General features: G+C 37.1%; 1 non-coding gene across 1 annotated transcript; it reads right to left on the bottom strand.

The window, feature by feature from the left end:
* Nucleotides 1-12,921: 12,921 nt before the first annotated feature.
* On the bottom strand, nucleotides 12,922-13,028 carry LOC141704139 (small nucleolar RNA R71). Its single transcript, XR_012567844.1, has one exon. It is a non-coding gene; the product is annotated as a small nucleolar RNA R71 (small nucleolar RNA).
* Nucleotides 13,029-23,245: the final 10,217 nt, after the last annotated feature.

Raw genomic sequence — 23,245 nt, 5'->3', positions numbered from 1 at the left:
CTTCCTCTTCATACAGGGAGTCATCCTGTTCAACATAATCCTCGTCTTCATCTTCACCGTGTTCCTGGTTCCTATCGTCCTGGTTATGGCTTCCCTGGTCCTCAGATCCAGGGTTCGCCCTAGTTCCAATCTTTCTTGGCGACATGATACTGATAATAAAAAAAAATTATTGGGAAATTCAACGTTAGGTCACAATCATACACAATATTGTGCCTTGCACAGTTCTATAATGGGGAGAATGTATCTCACAATTCTATTATTTTATGACAGTTCTAAAAAATGTAGTAATAAAAATAGTGATCTCGTCACTAAGGAACTGAACTGAAAGGAAACAAATATATACATAATGCGAGAAATACATAGTTTGATCTGGTCAAAAGTACAACAGTGCTACAGCCATCTGCCCCAAAAGCGATACACAATAGTCTATCTGTCTAGTCAGAAAAAGGGATGTTATATACAAGTTAACTATCCCGGAAAATTGGCTCTTACTAAGGCCTCGACTAACTAGACAACTAGAATATCCCATCGTCGGTCCTGAATCACACACCGGAGCGGGTCAGCTCCCATACCCTTTCCATCGTACGACGGAAGATATAGTCGGCCTGCCGCCTGGAAATCCTACTATGCTTGTCCCCCCGGAGCGATCGGAGTCTCGCTCGGGACGTGAGCTCTATCCCCGTCAGCTCCCTCCTCAAGGATCGGGGTATAGTAGCCCTGGTCTCATAAGCTCGGGTACGCCTACCCGCCCTCTCCGCATCCAACTCCCTCCTGACCTCATCCAGCCGGGCCTCAGCAATAGCCACTCGGGTCCTCAGTACATCCTAAACATAGCCGTGGGCTAACAAAGACTGCCTATGGGCAGGGTCGAGAGGTGGTGAATCCGGAGCCGCTGGGGGTGCCTCCTCGGTCTGCCTGGGCTCGGGAGTATGGATCTCTGAGCTGTCGTCACAGGGGCTCCATGATAGTGGTGGAGGGGTAGGAGCTCTGACCACCGGAAGTGAGGGTAAAGGGGTACCAGTATACTCCACTATAGCTCCGACATGCTCCTCAGCTACTGGGACCTCATCCGGGTCCTCCTCATCTGAAATAGCAACAACCTCTGTCTCTGACTCCTCTGAGGGGTCCTCCTCATCCTCCTCCATCTCAGGCTCCTCCTGATCCTCGGCATCTAGCAGTGCCTCATCATGCTCACGCTCGAACATCTCAGGGTCCTCTATCTCATGTGCCTACACATTAAACGAGCTAAGTTACTATCATGATACTTATAAGGGTTCCCGTAAGGGTTTTAACTGTCAGTGCTACTTTAAGTAGTCCGACTATGAACTTGGAAAGAGTTCTTATTATCTTTGTGAGTTTATTATTATATCATCGCATCATCTCTGAGGTTTATAACGCTTGGCTCTGATACCATTTCTATAGCACCCCCAGATCCGGGGTCGGGGATCCGGGTCGTCACGGTCTTTCTTTCCACAATATCACTTCACTTAATTAATGATAAATAACCTCATGTTGTGACCCCACACTAACACACACCACAACCCATTATAGTCTCAGAGATTAAATTGAAATAAGTACAAGTCCTTGAATCCACAATTTTAAAAGTTATTACAACCCAAAATGATTACTTGATAAGTTTACAGTTAATTGCCATTATCTGCCACAAGTTATAATTATACAATATTTGGTTCCCAAAAGTAGAATGCCTGATCTACCAATAGATCTACCTCTGCAGCTATAGCAGCTACAACATCAACGGGAAGACGCGGGATGCTTCCCACGCGCTTGCGCTGGGTCTGCTTGAGTCTGGCCATCTTTCCTAACTGTTGTTGTGTGATGAAGAAATGAAGAAAGAGTGAGCATTACAGCTCGCAAGATAATATATAGTGTAAACAATAATGCAAGTATCTAAATGGATAACTTACTGGAATCCTTTATCAAGTGTAAGGTAATTACTTACTGGATATAAGCTTAAAGGAAGATGAATTTACCAATTACTTCACTATACTTATACCATTTTTATTAATCTACTTGAACTACTACTGTTCAAAGTATAATAAGTTTCAAAAGGTCATCCCATAAATGAGACCACAAGTTAAGACTTGAATAGATTCAATCTTTGAAATATTTTTAAAGGAAATGAAGTTACGAGATACTTCATTTAATGGAAACACCATTATAACTGTTTGACCCTGTCAAAGCTTCGGCAACCACCCATTCGTAGCCTTTCGATCGAAATGCTCCGGGTAGTGTTGCAGAATTATCCAACTGGATGATGAACTCATTACGGGAGTTTGCCGCGCCAGGAAGACCACTTACGATGATCAGTCGTAGTAGTGCAACCCCACCATTTTCTACATGTAGAGGAGAACCTGTCGGATTTACTTGTCAACCGAACACTGGACTCCTAAGGAATGTACCGTCTTAGCGGAACTTCCGGGCCATTTGGGCCAATATAATAAGGCTGGGCCGGCGCCACTCGACCACTTACGCCACTCCTAGTTCAGATGAAATCCATGACTCTGAAACGTAAAGCTCGTCCCCCCTTTTCCCAAGTAGAAACTTGTTGATACAGCTCTACCAAGAAGTCGTATATAGTTGGAAAGGAAAACTCGCCAATATTTCCCAGGCGATGCATGTTAATGGATTAACTTGTTCCAAGAATTTTACTTCCCGAGTGTTGGGTAAGTAATCAAAAACACTTTTATCAAAACAGCAACCTTGTTGCGAATATAAACTACACTACAGAGCCGGATCCCTCAGGTTTTGAGCGAATATTTAAATCCCCTTTAAAAGGAAGATCTTAAATATAAAAATGAGTTTTGGGATCCGCCCTAACCTTTAAAAATCATTTTGAAGACTCGAAAATACTTTAAAGGGTGTTTGGAGTAATGCTGATTTAATGAAATAAATCAGTCCCAATATATTAGAAAATATCTGAATATTATTATTTAAATAATATTCTCATAAAGAATAATCTTTATAAAAATAATTGAAGTAGAAGTTTTAAAACTTATACTTGCAATGAATATTAAATAACCAAAGATATACTTATACGAAAGTACTATCTTTATTTGAATAATCAAAAGTGAGTTTGATTATCGACACATTATTCCTTAATAAAATAAAGAATAATAATTAGTAATTAATCGGAGTCATAAGTCCTCGAATGAATATTCAAAATAATATTCATTAATAAAATAAATGGAGTCATAAGCCCTCGAATATTCATTAAATAAAATAAACGGAGTCATAAGTCCTCGAATGAATATTCAAAATAATATTCATTAAATAAAATAAACGGAGTCATAAGTCCTCGAATGAATATTCAAAGTAATATTCATTAATAAAAATAAAGTTATCGAATAAACCTTATTCGAATAATAGTCTTGAAAACTATTCATATATATATAAATATATATATATTATACTCGGGAACATCGACTCCCGGTTTTATAAAAATGTTCACCTTTGGGTCCCCTATACTAAGGGTATACACAAATACCGTTTATCTCTAGCATAGGTATTATCAACTGAATCAACAGATATATGTATCAAAATTACGAAACAGGCATGCATATATTCCATATCACATGCTATAAGATATCGCAAGAATTTGCTAATTAACCATCATGCATCTATCACAAGATAATGCATATACATATGTATACATCACAATAACAGTATAACGGGTAGAAAACTTGCCTGAGCGACTGGGGGTTATAAATGGCTTGGGACGAGTCTGGTAACCTATAAACAACATATAAGTTGGAATTAAACCAAAGTCACTTATAAATCTATACTTTAACCAATTTAGACTCTAACGCTCGCTTTGCACTTAATGATTCTCTTAAGTCGCTCGAGTACCCTCGGCTCCACCATTTTTAATAAATTAACCATTAAGAATTTTAAGGCGATTCTTTCGTGAGTGCCTTACCAACTGCCTAATACACTTTACATAAATGTTTCATATTCCAATTAGTCCTTTTAGGTCTTTAACCTATGTTTCAAATTAAGGCGAGGGGTAATGGTTCGTTCGCGAAACACCGTTACTTAAAACGGTCGTTTCTCCTAAACCGTACATCGGATTCAAACGAACCACATATCAAAACGAAGCTCGTAACATGAACTATCTAATCATGGCAATGGTCAAAACCTAGCAGTGAGTTCATGGGTCCTAATGTTAAGAACAAAAACAGTCTAAAGTAAATCGGGCATTACGACGGCTATGTTTACGCGATTACCCAAATTTATACCACTCCAAATCAACCCACAATCAACCCACAATCAACATCCCAACCAAACTCCATCCATACTTCACCATAACAGCCCCAACAACTCAATATTATTAATTTATACTATTCTCAAACATGAATTTAAACTATACTTAAGTTCATTAATCAATAATCCAAGAATTATAACTCCAAAAACATCACAAAACCAATTAACCTCTACATACACAACAATCAAGCCTCTCATGAACTATAACAACAAAACTAAACCTAATACTCAAAGTAAATTTAGGGTTTGGAGGGGTTATACCTTCCTTGGAGAGTGGAGAATCAAGTAATTAGCTTGGAATCACCCTTAAAAGTCCTTATCCAAGCTTAATCTAAACAAAAACTCAAGAACAAAAATTTTAGTTCTTGAAAAACACTATTCACCCTCTTCTTCCATGATTTTTAGGAAGAGATTGTGAATGAATTAGAAGCTCAAACTTATAGGATAGCTATATCTATGTATAAGGAGTCTTAGATAATTACCTTGCTAATTAACAAAGCTTGGATCTAGGATTTTGACTTTTTCTTTCTTTGAAGAAGAAGAAAGCCGAGAGCTTTTGATGAAGAAAGGGAAATAACTTTGTGTTTTTGGTGAAATGAATTGTTGGTTGGCTTGGTTGATTTGTTTTGTTTTGATTTATTACCTTTTACCATGGTAACTTTTGTGTGGTTCTTAATCAACCAACAACACACCTTTCTTTGTCATGCTTATGTCACCTTGTTATGTCACCCTCCCCCACTTGTCCTCCTCTTATTGGTTTGATGACATCATCATCCCTAACCTCCTTGATTAACTCTTAATTGCTTGCCTAATGACCGCTGATCTGTTATACGGTTCGCTAAACTTTCGTTCTCGTTTATCGTTTGAGGGATCATACCCGGGATCTTATTACTTGGGTTCCCTTAACCTTTCTCAATACATTATATTCCTTTTATGATCCTCTCTTAAATTCCTTGAATTTAAATCCTTTTTATCCTGTTACCTTATACTCAATTCTTTCGGTATCTGGTGGATTTTCGGGAAAAAATCAAAGTGTTTGGATTTGGATTCTGACGATCTTTACATACACTTATTTATCAAACAGAGTACTAATACGATCTCAGGATAACAATAAAAGAACCCCTACATAGTGTGGCATGAAAAGTTTTCTTATTCAGCAATATCAGCAAAAATACTATTCATAAGGGTTACAAAAAAATTTAAAATTTTGGGATTATTACAACTTTGATTATCACAGTAAAAAGGGATTTTAAAATATGTTATCCCATAATCCAGTAACTGATTCTTCATCCAAAGAATCTGTGCACAGCAGCTTCCTGCAGCAATGTACTCTGGTTCTGCAGTTGATGAGGAAATTGACTTTTGTTTCTTGCTAAACTAAGAAACCAATCTGCCTCCAAGAAATTGGCAGCTTCCACTTGTGCTTTTCCTGTCAATTTTGCAACCTGCAAAATCTGCATTTGAGTAACCTGTTAGTTTAAAATCTGATTCTCTGGGATACAACAATCCCAAATCAGCTGTTCCCTTAAGATATTTGAAAATCCTTTTCACAGCTGTTAAGTGAGGTTCTCTTGGATCTGCTTGAAATCTTGCACAAAGACAGGTAGCATACATGATATCAGGTCTACTAGCAGTTAGATAGAGTAGAGAGCCAATCATACCCCTGTAATCAGTAATATCTACTGATTTACCAGTATCCTTATCCAGTTTTATTGCAGTGGTCATGGGAGTGGATGCACTTGAACAATCTTGCATCCCAAATTTCTTCAGCAAATTTCTGGTGTACTTGGTTTGACAAATAAAAGTTCCTTCTTCATTCTGCTTGACTTGAAGGCCCTAAAAATAGCTAAGTTCCCCCATTATACTCATTTAATACCTTGACTGCATCAGTTTGGCAAACTTCTTGCAAAGTCTGTCATTTGTAGAACCAAAGATGATATCATCAAAATATATCTGAACCAGAAGTAAGTCCTTTCCATGGTTGAGGTAGAACAGTGTTTTGTCTATAGTTGCTCTGTTAAATCCACTTTCCAGAAGAAACTGAGCTAAAGTCTCATACCATGCTCTTGGAGCTTGCTTAAGGCCATAGAGTGCTTTATCAAGCCTGTAGACATAATCTGGATATTTGGAATCTACAAAGCCTGGAGGTTGTTCAACATATACTTCCTCCTCCAATTCTCCATTGACAAAAGCACTTTTCACATCCATTTGAAAGACAGTAAACTTTTTGTGAGCAGCATAAGCCAAAAATATCCTTATGGCTTCCAATCTAGCAACTGGTGCAAATGTTTCATCATAGTCAATTCCCTCCTGTTGAGAATATCCTTTTGCAACCAACCTTGCCTTATTCCTTGTAATTATGCCATCACTATCAGTTTTGTTTCTGAATGCCCACTTTGTACCAACAACAGATCCGTTCTTTGGTCTTGGCACTAGGGTCCAGACTTTGTTTCTTTCAAATTCATTTAACTCTTCCTGCATTGGTTGCACCCAATCAACATCTTGAAGAGCTTATTCCACTTTCTTTGGTTCAGTCTGAGAAAGAAATGAATTGTAAAGACATTCACTTGAAGTAGTTGTTCTAGTTCTGACACCTGCATCAGGATTTCCAATAATTAAGTCAGGTGTATGTGATTTAGTCCACTTCCTTGCAGATGGAGGGTTTTCTCTAAAACTGGATGCTCCCCCTTGATCCATGCTATCTTCATCAACATTTTCTGATGCTCCCCCTGAAACTATGCTCTCTGAGTTGGATCCTTCAGAATTTAAGTTTTCAGAACTATCAGAACTTGGCTTATCAGAACTTGACGAATCAGAACTTGAAGAGCCAGATGTATGTTCTGATGCTTCTTGAGATGTGGTTATATCTTGAGTATGCTCCCCCTGCATAGGTGCATCTTCCTTTGGTGTAGTCACCACAGTTTCAATAACATCAGAGTTTAATCCATCAGAGTTTGCAGTATCAGGATTTAGACTGTCAGGATTTTCAGTATCAGAATTTAAGTCTTCATTTTCAAATCTCAGCTGATCATGATCTTTGAAATCTTCTAGTCCAGTAATCTTCTTATTATCAAAAGAGACATTGATAGATTCCATGACCACTCTTGTTATCAAGTTATAGACTCTGAAGGCTTTTGTTGAAAGTGGATATCCAACAAAGATTCCTTCATCAACTTTTAGATCAAATTTGGATAGCTGTTCGGGATGAGTCTTAAGAACAAAACACTTGCATCTAAATACATGAAAATACTTCAGATTTGGCTTCTTTTTCTTCACCATCTCATATGGTGTCTTTCCTTTCTTGTTAATGAGTGTTGCATTCTGAGTAAAACAAGCAGTCTGCACAGCTTCAGCCCAGAAATAGGTTGGAAGTTTTGCTTCATCAAGCATTGTACGTGCAGCTTCAATGAGAGTTCTATTCTTTCTTTCAAAAACTCCATTTTGCTGTGGAGTTCCCGGGGCAGAAAATTCCTGCTTGATTCCATGGTTTTTGCAGAACTCTTCCATTATCAAATTCTTGAACTCAGTACCATTATCACTTCTTATTATCTTCACCGAGTCTTTGACCAATGTATCCAGTTTCTTGACATGATCAATCAAGAGAGATGCAGTTTCACTTTTTGTGTGCAAGAAATACACCCATGCGTATCTGGTGAACTCATCCACTATGACCATAGCATATTTCTTCTTTGCAATGGACATGACATTTACTGGACTAAATAGATCAACATGTAGTAGGTGATAAGGCTCAAGAATTGATGATTCAGTCTTGCTCTTGAATGAAGATTTCCTTTGTTTGGCCTTCTGACAAGAATCACAAAGGCCATCAGGAGCAAATACTGACTTTGGCAGTCCTCTCACAAGATCTTTCCTGACCAACTCATTTATATTATTGAAATTTAAATGAGAGAGTTTCTTGTGCCAATTCCAGCTTTCTTCAATTGATGCTCTACTCATCAGACAGATTGCAGAACCATCAGTACTTGTTGAAAGCTTGGCTTCATAGATGTTACCACGCCTGTATCCTTTCAGAACAACTTTGCATGTAGATTTACTTACAACTTCACAGTGTTCTTCAAAGAAATCTACATGATAACCTCTGTCACAGATTTGACTAACACTCAGCAGATTATGTTTAAGTCCTGAGACCAGAGCTACTTCCTTAATGATGACATTCCCAAGATTGATATTGCCATATCCCAATGTTTTTCCAATATTGCCATCTCCATAAGAAACACTTGGGCCAGCCTTCTCCACAAAGTCTGATAGCAGGGCTTTATTTCCAGTCATATGTCCTGAACATCCACTGTCCAGAACTAGGATGTTTTTCCTGTTGCCCTGCAATCACAAAGACCACTAATGATTAGTTTTAAGGACCCAGACAAGCTTGGATCCTTTGGCCTTATTATGTCTGTTAACATTTACAGTGGATTTAGCATCAGAGTTTATGTTAACATTTTTCTTATCAGAATTTACACTATCAGACTTTGAATCAGAACTTACACTAGAAGGAACAATGGTAACTTTCTTTAAAGAAGGTTTTATTTGATAATAATCATAGTACAAACTATGATATTCCTTACAAGTATAAATGGAATGCCATAAACTACCACAATAAAAACAAGGATTTTGTGGCTTATATCTAACAGACTGACTCTTAACTCCTGACTTTGAAGGTAAGGAGTTTATGTTCTTATTCTTCCTGCAAAAAGAAGCCAGATGGTTAGAACTTCCACAGTTATGACATGTTTTTCGAGGAGCATCAGGAACAGGCTTATAATCATTGCTTTTATTCACACCTTCCTTTCCATTCCTATTTTTCCTAGGTGATTTTACCTTGTTTGCATTCTTAACTTCTTTCAGCTTATAATTAAGCTGCTTCTTTGTCATTAAGCCTACGTTTACTTCAGTTGTCTTTTCCTATTTTAGTTTGTCAGAAGTTAATTCCTTTTTAACTTCTGATTTCTCATTATCAGACTTTACAGCTACAAACTTAACAGGCTTTAACTAAGATTTTTGATTAACAACTATAGGCTTAATAACTACAGTTCCTTTATCATTCTTATCTTCTCCATAACCTAAGCCCTCTTTCCAGTTTTCACTACTTAACAAATTCTGAGTTGTTCTGCCAGAGTTAGTCCAAGTCCTGATAATCTTTCTTTCCTTTTCTAACTCAGCTTTTAGAGATTCATTCATTTTAAGCACTTCATCCCTTACATAGAAAGCATCATATCTATCTTTCTGACTTTGATGTAACATGACTAACTCTTTTTCTAAATAATCATTCCTCTTTTTGCAAGCAAGATTTTCAGAAGTTAATCTTTCACATGTTAAAGTTAGATCTCTATAACAAATGAACATGGTTTAAAGATATCTTCTTAACTCATTAATATCATCAGTATGAAAGGCATAAGTAGTTTGAGGTACCTTTAATTCAGCAGCTTCAGAATTGCTTTCAGCACTTGCCTTATCAGCATTTGCCATCAGGGCATAATTCTCCTCACTTTCAGAATCTGAGGTGTCTGTCCAGCTTTTCTTCTTTGTGACACGAACCTTTCCTTTGTCACTCTTCACTTTCTTGCAATCAGGAGATATGTGGTCTTTCTCACCACAGTTGTAGCATTTGACATTTGTATAATCTCCTCTATCAGACTTTCCTCCTCTGCCCTCAGATTTTTTGAAATTCTTCTTATCAGAACTTGCGCCTTTCCTGGAAAACTTCTTTCCCTTCCTGAACTTTCTATATGCAATCTTTGTGATTTCTTTCACCATAAGAGCACACAACTTCATCATCTCTTCATCAGCATCCGTCTCAGGCAAGCTTTCAGATTCTGAGTCATCATCACTTTCAGAACTTGATGACTCAGTATCAGACTTTGTGAAGAGAGCTTTACCCTTGTCTTTCCTTGAGGTAGCTGCCTTGGGGGATTCTTCTTCAGCCTTAAGAGCAACTGTCCTTGACTTTCCTCCTTTCCTCTTGCTTCTTTGTTCCATCTCAAGTTCATGAGTCTTGAGTATTCCATAAATTTCATCAAGAGTTGTTTCATCAAGATTATAGTTGTCTTTTATTATTGTTGCCTTCAAATCCCAGCTTTCAGGAAGAGCCAACAGGAATTTTAGGTTTGAATCTTCAAGATCATACTCCTTATCAACCAGTGACAAATCATTCAAGAGTTTGACAAATCTATCATATAAATCAGTCAATGACTCATTAGCCTTTGAGTCAAAGTGTTCATACTCTTGAGTGAGTATTGTCTTCCTGTTCTTCTTGATCGTATCAGTCCCCTGACATCTTGTTTCCAAGGCATCCCATATCTCCTTTGCAGTCTTGCAGTTTATTACCCTGTTTGACATTACATTATCAATAGCACTATGCAGTAAGTGTCATACCTTAGCATCCTTAGCAATTGATGCGATATCTTCAGCAGTCTAGTCACTCTTTTCTTTTGGTACTGACTTTGCTGCTTCACCTGCAACTACAACAGCGGGCTTGGTTGGTTTGTGAGGCCCTTCCTTGATTCTATCAAGATATTCTAGATCTGTAGCTTCCAGAAACATGGTCATCCTCACCTTCCATATGGGATATTCAGATGGTCTCAATATGGGAACTCTAATAGTCTCATATCGGCTTTGAATTTGTTTCTTAGGAGGTTTTTCAGTTTTGGTGGGCTTAGTTGGAGTTTCTACTTCAGACATGATTGTTTTTGGATCTTAAACTGTTTGTGTGTTAACAGAGAGGCTCTGATACCACTTGTCAGGTCACACACACACTGTAGAGGGGGGTGAATACAGTGTATAGCACAATCAAATCGAACTTTAATAACTCAAGTAACAGAAAATAAACTTTATTCAAAACAATAAACTCTGTTACAGTATGGAACTGTTCTCTCTCAGTGATGAACAAATATCACGAGAGCTGCTAGGGTTACAATTAATAATCTTCTCGATTATGATAACACTTATAGTGTAAACCCTATGTCTGTATTTATATACTACACAGTTACAAGATAATCGCTAATTGATATGGAATATAATTCTGCTTCCTAAAATATATCAATCAGATATCTTTTCTTCCAAGTATTCTATTCTTCATAGAATTCCTTCTTCATGCATGTCTCTTCTTATGTTTGTCTCGGTCTTCTCTTCCTTTGAATCAGCTGTTTTCCTTATCTGAACGTTTCCTTTAAGTCCTGATATTATCTTCTGATAAATATCTTCTCAACCTTAAGTACTGATGACTTAAGTTCTGACTTCAGTATAAGTGCTGATTTCAGTTAAGTACTGATTTATCCTGTTTAAGTAAGATCTGTAAACTAAACATAAATCACATTAGTCATGACATTATCAAATATATCTAACAAATTCTTAATGAAGCGACAGTGAATTTAAGGATTTAGAACTTGCCATGCTAGCATAGGTTTATGTGTTATTGTTATGCATGATTTGTAGGTAATTTTAACCATCTTACTTGCCCTGTGTAATCATGATAGCTAACTTGTGCTTAAACCGTTAAGTTGTCAAATTCTATAGACATATAGGGTCTCAATATAATTGGTGTCTATTCAGCTTCTATCTCTTTTGTGGATGACTGGTAGTATGGTACTCGTGCAATGAAAGTTGGCGTTTATTAGTTTCGTGTTGTCTGATTAGTGTCATCACCATTGCATGCTAAGGTTAAGAACAATAAGGCTATTGAATGAAATATTTAATGAAGTTAGAACCCATGTTTATCATATATATTAATTCAATCAGTCTTATTCCCTTAGTTATAATCATTAGTTTAATTCTTAGTTATAAACAACCCAATTTGTTATCATCTTAGCATTGAATAATAACCATACATTGTTGCTTAAGTGCATGAATTAAATATTTAACCAATGCCAGTCTTTGTGGGATCGAACTAGAAATAATTATATATAACTTGCGAACGCGTATACTTGCTTGAATTATTAGCGCGTGTTTAGTGACTAACAAGTTTTTGGCGCCGCTGCCGGGGACTACAGTGTTAATTGATAGTTTATGTACTTTCCATCAGTGGTCGTTAAAGTTCATTGACTCAGACATTGTTACTTATTTGTTCTTTATCTTATTTCAGGTACTCTAGCGAGGGTGTATGCATACGTGTTCGCGTACTCGTAAGAGAACACTAGATAAAGCCGAGGAAGAACTTGTGGTGGTTCGAAGGGAAGTTTTTGAGGAAAAAAGAAGGTAGAAGAAGAAGAGAAAGCCGAGGAACCAGCTTTAGTAGAGATGGGCGATCAAGCAGAAAATCCTAAGGCTTTGATGGACTATTCTCAGCCTAAGATTAATGACATTCAGTCGAGCATCATCAGGCCAGCCATCAGGGCTAATACTTTTGAGATCAAGTCAAGCACGATTCAGATGATACAGAACTCAGTTCAATTTGGGGGTTCTCCTACTGAAGACCCCAACATGCACATCAGGGATTTCATCGAGATATGCGACACGTTCAAATTCAATGATGTGACTGAAGATGCTATCAAGCTGCGACTCTTCCCATTCTCTCTGAGGGAAAAGGCTAAGTGCTGGCTACATTCTCTACCAGCAGGGTCTATCACCACTTGGGAAGATCTTGCTCAAAAGTTTCTCACTAAATTCTTCCCTATGGCGAAGACTGCTGCAATCAGGAATTCTCTTACTAAGTTTGCTCAACAAACTGGAGAATCTCTGTGTGAGGCTTGGGATCGATATAAGGAGATGCTAAGGAAGTTCCCACACCATGGCATGCCTGATTGGATGATTATTAACTATTTCCATAATGGATTGGGTGCTACTTCTAGACCCATGCTTGATGCAGCATCAGGAGGAGCCTTGTGGGCTAAAAGCTACGATGAAGCTTATGAACTTATTGAACTGATGGCTGCTAATGAGTACCAGAATCCTTCCTAGAGACTGACTCAAGAAAAGGTAGCAGGAATTCTGGAGTTGGATGCAACAACTGCTATAGCCGCCCAACTTAAGGCTTTGATAATGAAGGTGGACACTTTGGCTAATTATGGAGTTAATCAAATCACAAGTGTCTGTGAGCTTTGTGCTGGTACCCACGAGACTGATCAGTGCACAATTTCTAGTGAATCAGCCTAGTTTGTGAGCAACTTTCAGCGTTCGCAGCAACCTGTGCCAGCCACTTATCATCCCAACAACCGCAATCATCCTAATTTCAGTTGGAGCAAGACTCAGAATGCGGTTTAACAGCCTTATAAGCAGTATCCAGCTAAGCAGTACAACCGCCCTGATTTTCAGCAACCGTAATATGCACCAATATAACAACTTCAGCTGCAACAAGCCAATGAAAAATCTGAATTAGAGGAGTTGAAACTTATGTGCAAGAGTCAAGTCATTTCTGTCAAGACCTTGGAAAATCAAATTAGGAAAATTACCAATGCCTTGCTTAATCGTCAACCTGGTACACTACCTAGTGACACTGAAGTGCCAGGAAAGAGGGAAACTCAAGTATTGACTGAAGAAGCGGAGGCTGAGAAAGAAGTAGAGCATTAGGAAGTAGAAGTGGAACCAAGGAAGACTACTATTGAGCACACTCCTCCTGAGATTAATACAAGGGAGAAACAGATCTATCATCCACCGCTTTTTCCTAAGCGGCTGTAGAAGAAAAAGTTGGACAAGCAATTTGAGATGTTTCTGGAGGTGTTCAAGAAACTTCATATCAACATACCTTTCGCTGAGGCTCTTGAGCAGATGCCTAGTTATACAAAGTTTATGAAAGGTATTATCTATCGGAAAGTGAAGCTAGATGATTTGGAGACAGTCGCTCTCACAGAGGAATGCAATGCTGTGCTGCAACAGAAGTTGCCTCCGAAGCTTAAAGATCCAGGAAACTTCACTATTCCGTGTACTATTGGAAAAGTGTCTTTTGATAGATGCTTATGTGACTTGGGAGCTAGCATCAATCTGATGCCATTATCAATCTTCAAGCAGTTGGATTTACCTGATCCAAAACTGACTTATATGACCTTGTAGTTAGCCGATCGTTCGATAACATATCCGCGAGGTATTGTGGAGCATGTCTTGGTCAAGGTTGATAAACTCATCTTCCCTGCTGATTTCATAATTCTTGATTTCGAGGAGGATAAGAAGATTCCCATAATCTTGGGAAGACCTTTCTTGGCAACTGGTTGAACCTTGATAGATGTGTAGAAGGGTGAGCTTACGATGTGAGTGCTGGATCAGGATGTAACTTTTAATATGTTCAATGCTATGAAATTTCCTACAGAAAATGAGGAGTGCCTAAAGGTGGAATTGGTTGATTCTTTGGTCATTTTAGAACTTGATCAACTACTAAGGTCCGATGCCTTAGAGAAGGCCTTATTGGGAAATTCAGATAGTGAAGATGACGAAGGTGAAGAACAATTGCAGTATTTGAATGCTTCTCCCTGGAAGAGGAAGATAGATATGCCTTTTAAATCTCTTGGAATGGAGGAATTGAACAAAGCTCCTAAACGCCTCAAGCCATCTATTGAGGAAGCTCCCACTCTTGAGCTTAAGCCTTTACCAGAGCATTTGAGGTATGCGTCTTTAGGTGATGCATCTACTTTGCCTGTTATTATTGCATCTGACCTTTCAGGTAGTGATGAGGAAAATCTTCTGAGGATTCTGAGAGAGTTCAAATTGGAAATTGGTTGGACTATAACAGATATAAAGGGAATCAGCCCTTCTTATTGCATGCATAAAATTCTGCTAGAGGAAGGTAGGAAGCCTATGGTCGAGCAGCAAAGATCACTTAATCCAATCATGAAGGAAGTAGTGAAGAAGGAAATTCTTAAGTGGCTAGATGCAGGAATCATCTATCCTATTTCAGACAGTTCTTGGGTAAGCCCGGTTCAATGTGTGCCAAAGAAAGGTGGTATTACTGTGGTAGCAAATGAGAAGAATGAGCTTATTCCTACTAGAACAGTCACGGGGTGGAGAATTTGCATGGACTACAGGAAGCTGAACAAGGATACAAGGAAGGATCACTTTCCTCTTCCTTTCATTGATCAGATGCTTGATAGATTGGTTGGGCATGATTACTATTGTCTTCTGGATGGCTATTCAAGTTACAATCAGATTTGTATCGCTCCTGAAGATCAGGAGAAAACTACCTTCACTTGTCCATTTGGTACTTTCGCTTTTAGACGCATTTCTTTTGGTCTGTGTGGTGCATCAGCCACATTTCAGAGATGTATGATGGCCATATTTTCTGATATGATTGGCCATAATATGGAGGTGTTCATGGACGACTTCTCTGTATTTGGCTATTCTTTTGATGAATGCTTGCAAAATCTTGGATATGTTCTCAAAAGGTGTGTTGAGACCAATCTGGTTCTCAATTGGGAGAAATATCACTTTATGGTGCGTCACGACATTATTCTCGGGCACAAGGTTTCTAGTAAAGGTCTAGAGGTGGACAAGGCCAAGGTGGGGGTCATTGAGAATCTTCCTCCGCCTATTTCTGTTAAGGGAATTCACAGTTTTCTTGGTCATGCGGGTTTCTATAGGCGTTTCATTAAAGACTTCTCGAAAATTTTAAAGCCATTGTGCAGTTTTCTAGAGAAAGATGTTCCTTTCAAGTTTGATGACGAGTGTCTTGCAGCTTTGGAGACTTTGAAGAAGAGTTTAATCACGGCACCTGTGGCGCCCTCCAAACCCGGGTCAGAAGTTTGGGGTCCACAACACACACACAAAATATATAAACCTGTATATGAGATATTAATTATAATGACCCTGCTTTACACAATCCATGGATCACAACAGGTTAAAGTATGAAAACAAGCCACAACCTTAACTTTTATTACAATGTACCAAATCCCAACTAATTTAATTTACAACGGATAATAAAATTATTCTTACAATCTTACTAACTCTCTACCGTATGAAGCTCCTTGCTAGCTCGATCCAACTCAAACTGGAACCTTAGCCCGCACTTTGGACTAAGGAACTTCACTATCATCCATATCATTTTCAACTGTAAAATATATAAAAAGAATCGCAAGGGTGAGCTAACTAGCTCAGCAAGTCATAACAGTGATAACTGAGGCTAAGCAATGTTCAAATGGAATGATTCAGAAGAATCAAGTTTATTGTTAACAATCGTTAGAATTGGATATTCATTTTAAGTTTTAAAACCAAGGTTAGGCTGCTGATCAGTCACGTACCAACCCCGAACAAAGCATACAGCACTGCTCTAATTACTGGATCCCAGGCACACATTGGCCTAACTTGACCATTGATATGGTCTGACCACGAATCTGGTCCACATATATAAAAAAACTATCCAATTCTAAAGCAGTTCAATATGATAAACAATATAATTCGATAAAACAAGATCATAATCAATGGTGGTTAAACACTTGAATAAGAACGTAAGGAAACTCATGGATACCTCAAGGGTATATTAGGGTATGTATAAGAAACAGTTTTCAATCTGTAAAAGGATCGGGTATTAGAAAAATAAAAATTTTTCAAGGTATAGTTCTTTGACGTTATAAAGAATGGTCGAAGTATAAAAGTTTCAGTGTTTTCAAACAATTTTGTTCCAGTGTTTGGTGTTTGGTAGTTATACACTTGGGGAGTAGTATCATATTTGTGTGATTTGGTATCTGAGGATCAACAAAGGATGGTTTACAAAGAATAAGGCTTACGGCTCAAGATCAAGAAAATCAGGGTACAAAGGTAAATAGTTTAGAGTACTTGCAATATAAAACATGAGTTATTTTGAATAATAGTGACATATTATGAAACAGTTCAAAAATATTTGCGATATATCTTGAAGAAAAGTTCAGAAGTACTTGCCTCACAGGGCTTTACAACTATTACTGATCAACTCTGAGCCGACTCTGCTGCTCAGGCTTTAACGTCCAATCACTAGACCACATTAGATTCGACTTCGACACTCAGGTTTTTCTGTTGAAACTCTAATGAGCTCGTTGACTGACTACTAGGTCATCTTTAGTCCAACATCCACTTTTGGTTTCCCGACTAGAACCTACAGGGGCGAAATACTCTATGTTAGATACTCAGTTATGCTTGACATATCCTCGCTAACCACCTACCCATACGATAGCATATTCCGACTCGTAATCATTCATTTTATAATAACACAAACAACAATTAGGGTTCATGATCTCGAAATTGGTTCAATGTTCGTTTTCAGAAAATACGTATACTCGTCATTTTACGAAATTAGGGTTATTGAGTTTTGGATAGAATGTTCACCACAACATACAATCAAGTTCGTATAAAGTATACGTATATATATTCACTTGATGTCCCGATAATTACTGGATACGCTCCCGCATTTCCATAGTTGATTTCCTGGAGATCGGGCAGCGTCTCCTTTGTTTATCGGACTACCCGTCGAAACATTAATCGACGTCAAACCACAAAGTTCACAACAATAACAACTACAATAATTCACCAATCCATTCTAAAATTCCCAATCACCGGTACAATTCAATAATCACAACCAACTCAACCATCACGATTCAATATTTACTAATTAACTATTTCGATCCAGAATAAAAAACACAACACGACTTTTATTTATTAAAAATATTAGGACTCAGAATCGTGTCATAACAGTCCACCGTCAACTCATCAGAATTCATCGTTGACGGCGGTAAAATTCGGAGCTACCCGAATTGGGTTTCCAGTCACAGATTTCACCGATTAATTAATAAAATTCCTGCAAGATTAACTTAATTCACGAATGTTAATCATATTATTCCTGCATAAAACATATAAATAAATTAATAAGTAATAAGTAGTTGCCCAATAGACAGAATCAAGTAGCCACACCAACACCACACGCACACATGCGTGGGTGTGGCCGAAAAAGCACGGAATCAATCAACAGCAACAAGAAGCTCGAGGGAAAACAGGAGAAGGAAAGTATCACTGACTGAATCGCAACATATTTACATATATATATATGATTCAATCAAAACCAAACACCACCAGAAAGAGCACGACGGCGGTGGCCGAAAAATCAAGGCGGCGGCCGAACTTACCGAAAAGGAAGAAAGACAGGCGAGGACAGAGAGGAAAAAGGACCAACCGCATGAAGAAACTAAGAACACGAATTAATACCCGAGGGTATTAAACAGAGGAGGACAAGTATATAAGCAAGATTGATACACTGCCAAGAAGAAGAGTGAAAGAAAATATACACCTGCCACCTGTCCAAACACTTCCACACATCTGATAAAAAGAGGACACGTATCCCTTTTTCCGTCTTACAGCGAAAATTTATCCCATAATTACGCATCTAACGAACCAAGCAATACATAAAACAATTTCATAAAATTACGAAAATAGCCTTAAAATTTTAAAAACATCCTGAGGTTTATGAAAACATAAATTTCGAAATTATAAAACAATTTTTTGAAACGCAATTTATACCCGCTTTTATCAATAAAATGAAACAACGCGAGGGTAAAATTAATCCCGAAAATTTCCAAAATAATTTTAAAATTCTCGAAATATTCCAAACTCAAATAAATATGAGTTTCATAATTTTTGAAGAATTCTAGAATTAGATACAGATTTTACAAATAAATATAATCAGAAAATCGTTTAAAGATAAATAATTAATAAAATATTGATTTCTCAATTTTGTAAAATCCTAAAACTAATTAATGTAATTATAAAATCATAAAAACAATTTTAGAGAAATTCCAAATATTTATGCAAATAAATTTGCACTAAATCTACTTTTGAAATTAGGAATAATTTAATACGACTCCATAATTAATCCTGCGGACAACCTGATACTCCATAAATCACACCCAGATAATAATCAAACAACACATAGCGGTCAAAATCAATACACATATTTTATTTATTTAATAATTTCCATAATCACATATTTAAATAATTCAAAAATACACGAGTCGTTATATCCTTCCCCCCTTAAAAAGATTCTGTCCTCAGAATCTGGTCTAACTAAATAAGTGAGGATATTTGTCAAGCATATCTGACTTTAGTTTCCAGGTAGACTCTTCTTCTCGAGGATTTTAAACGTACTTATTATAGATATATCCTCATTTCCAAGGACTCGCCTTTAACGATCAAGAATTTGGATCGATCACTATATGCTTTACAAACTTGGACAAGAGCCCCTTGGCTCCTAATCGATTACTCGATTCGAATCAAATACTTATTGCCTTAATATTGACACGCAGAACATATTATATGTACATACTGGTGTGATGGCAACATCAATTCAAAAACAACTTTATCTATATTTATCAATACCTCGAATGGTTTACTAAATTTAGGACTTAACTTGTCCCTTCTACTTAAACTTATCCAATCTCTTTCAAGACGACACTTTTACTAACACTACTGGTCCTATTTATATACATATTCTCTCTCGATACAATCTCACCTTCTTTCTTTGTCTACTCCGAGCTGCTTCAATCAATATTACTACGCTCTTGGTGTGCTGAATTAACTTAGAATTTGACAACTTTCTTTCTCCCACTTTATCTTAATAAAAATGGGGACCTACACTTGCGTTCACATGAAGCTTGGTAAAGTGGCATTCCAAAGCTGACATCGCTGATAAATGATCATTCTAGTGTTTCCTTAAAACTCAACCTCTCAACATATCTTACATTTCCTGAATCACTTCCGTACTTTGACTCTCCGTTTAAGGATGATAGGCGGTGCTCATTTTTAACTTGGTTCCCAAACATTTAAACATTTCTTACTCTTTTCCATCAGTTAAGGCTGAAAAGTAATCTCATATATTCACGTATTATCACCTTTAAGTATTTGAACTTCAGATTCCACTCTTTCCAATTCGTTTATTAACTCCTCGGTGGTCTTAATTACATTTAATCCTTTCTATCGGCATAAGGTATATGTTACCATACGGCTTTGCTTAGATAGTTATAAATGGATTAATTCAGATTCTTTTGTTAACCTTAGTCAAGATTTCATTCTTGAAGACTCATCGTATAGTTGCTTTCCTTCTGATCTTTGGAGAAAAATCCTTGGGCATTCCACGCAGACTTTCTTATTCTTTGAGTAGCTGAGGATGTTATCAATAAATACAGTTTGCTTATCTAAGTACTCCTTATACACCATGATCCTTAATTCCTTATAATCACCTGATACACTTGTTATTTCCCATAATATCACCAGAGCTTGCAATGCTCTTAACTCACTTTAATCGTAATCTCTGATATGTTCTCAGGTCGGATCTTAAGTTAATCCCCGAGATATGAGATACTTCTTGAATTAGGTCTCGTAAGTAGTCAATTCTTTATAGGGTCTCACTTCTTCTTATTCGTTGTTTTGTTAAACTCCCGATAATCAGTACATACTTTTATACTTTCATTCCTTTTTCCCCCTTAACATCACTGGTACACTTCACGATTCGCTTCTTGTAAAACCACTTCCTGCGTCTACCTTATCTACTAGGCCTTCAATATTTCGCCTTAATCCTTTGATATGTCCACACTTCCTAATCCATCTTGAAATTTCCTTCTTATACCTGGTTATCACTATTTTTCTTTATATTTCCGTATATCTTGGAATTTCTTCAGTAAATTATATACTTTATATTATGAATTCCCTGAGGGATCTCATTTCTTAATCCTTCTACTTATAGAATCCAAGTGTTGGAAGAAAATATGGGGATATCGTGATCATTCTCCGGGACGCATAAATTTCCTTTTACTAACTACTAACATCGTGATCCATTATCTTCTCTTGACATCTTGTCTTTTCCTTCACAACTTCAACTAAAAGGTTATGCTATCCATCCTTGTTCCTTTTGGATTATGAACTTTAGCTTCCAATTCCAACTTTCAGAATTTTATAGTTAATTCTTCTGGTGCAGTCTCTATGTTCGTTCTCTCCTTTTTGCTTATCGCTTGTCACTACATTTGCTTTTCCTCGTGAATACATACTTCAAACTCTTATGGTCCGTATAGATCTTACACATTTCTCCATACATATCATGTTTCCCAATCCTTCAAAACAAATATTATTACTGTTAGTCCCAATTATGAGTAGGATACTTCTGCTAATAAGGTTTCGGTTGTCTGGGTGCATATACAATAACTTTATTGTGCTGCACCAACACACATCCTACTCCCTTATGAGAAACATCACTATAGACTACCAAATTTCCTTGATACTTACAAAATGATAAAGCAAGTGCTGTAACCATTTTTTTCATTTAACTCTGTAAAACTTTCTTCACCCTTCTTTACTTCATATAAACTTCTTGTTTTTCCTGGTTAGCTTCGTCCAAGATATTACAAATTTCAAGAAATCTTGCACAAATTGTCGATAGTAACCGGCCCATGATAAAACTTCTTACTTTTGTTGGTGTTTCTGGTCTCTTTTCATTCATAGTAACTTTAATTTCTGCTGAATCTCTTTTGATCTTCTCCACATTGACTATTTATGCTAAGAACTATATTTCATACAACTTCTTTCTTCTCCAACTTCCCAGTTATCATTAAATGCTTTGCATGGTCCTCCGTTGACTTTAAGTATCACAACTACAGCTTACCCAGATATTCCTTAAAGATTCTATCCATTAAGTTCAAATATTACTGGTATATTGGTTAATCCAAATGGCAATACGAGAACAATACTTAGTTCTGAAAATTATCTTTGATATATCCATAGGTTTAATTTTTAATTGGTGAAATATCAAGTCTTAAATCAATCTTATAAAAAAACTGTACTTCTTTCGTCTGATCAAACAAATCATTGGGTCAAGGTAACAGATACTTGCTCTTGACAGTAAACTTGTTGAGTTTTCGCTAGTCGACGCATAATCTCATACTTCCATCTTTCTTACTAATAATTAATATCGGTGCACCTTATGAGATACATTGGGTCTAATCGCTTCTTCTTCTAACATCTCTTACATCTGCTTTGCTAACTTCCTCATTTTAACTGGTGCCATTTTGTATAAGGCCTTGGTCACTGGCTTCATCTCAGGTGCTAGGTCAATCGCGAGCTTCATTTCTCTATCTGGAGGAAATGTTGTTAACTCATCTAGAAACATATCTTGAAACTCCTTAATTGCTATAAAATCTTCAAATTTTTTTTTGCGTCTGACTTTTATGTATCCCATAATCACCATAATGCTCATATCTTGATCACCGTAATCATCATTAACAAATTATTTACTTTCGTTCATCTTCTGAACCTCATCACCTTCTCATTTGGCGTCCTCAAAATTATCTTTTCATCACGACGGTCTGTCTGGACATCACGCGTTAATAGTTAATCCATTCCTTAGAATATTGCCAAATCCTCTTATCTTCCATGATATCAATTCTTCACAACTTATTTCCAGGAATCTCAATTCCACCATTGGTACTCACTTGTTCAACAATTTCACGTTCTTGACTTGTTAGTCCTTTGTTCCTAATCTTATCAATTCAACAGGGTAATTCATCTTATCAACAAAACCTTGAGAGATAAACAATTAAGTTTCTCTCATATCTTTTAATACTTTAACGCATAAGGTATTCACCATAATCATCTATGTCATCACGTCCGTATTCTGAATAACATATTTCACAGGAAAATCGCATATTCTCATTCTCGAAGACGTATTCCTTATTGGAGTAGATTCCCTTGATTCTTAGTGCATCCCTGACTGGGTTAGTGATTTGAAATTCTCGCCATATGCCCTTGTTTGCTTTCCATGTGTGAGAGGTAGATGGAACTTTGCCCGCTTGGTCCATAATATGTTGATTTATGTTTGAAAAAAAATTCTTGCAAAGAACGACAGTACAACGAAGCAACTAGAAGGATTCACAATTCAACAAAAATTAGAGTTGAAAAGAAAGAAGAAACAAGGATGTTAATATGAATGAGACAACCACATTGGTACTTAAGATGGCCAGTCTTTCATACCATATGGCATACAACACATGATTAGGTGACGTCCCACCCGACTCTTCGTCAT

This window comes from Apium graveolens, unplaced genomic scaffold, assembly GCF_009905375.1.
Source record: "Apium graveolens cultivar Ventura unplaced genomic scaffold, ASM990537v1 ctg7464_2, whole genome shotgun sequence".
Lineage (NCBI taxonomy): Eukaryota > Viridiplantae > Streptophyta > Magnoliopsida > Apiales > Apiaceae > Apium > Apium graveolens.
The sequence above is the reverse complement of the archived record's forward strand: the minus strand, read 5'-3'. Positions and strand labels throughout refer to the sequence as shown.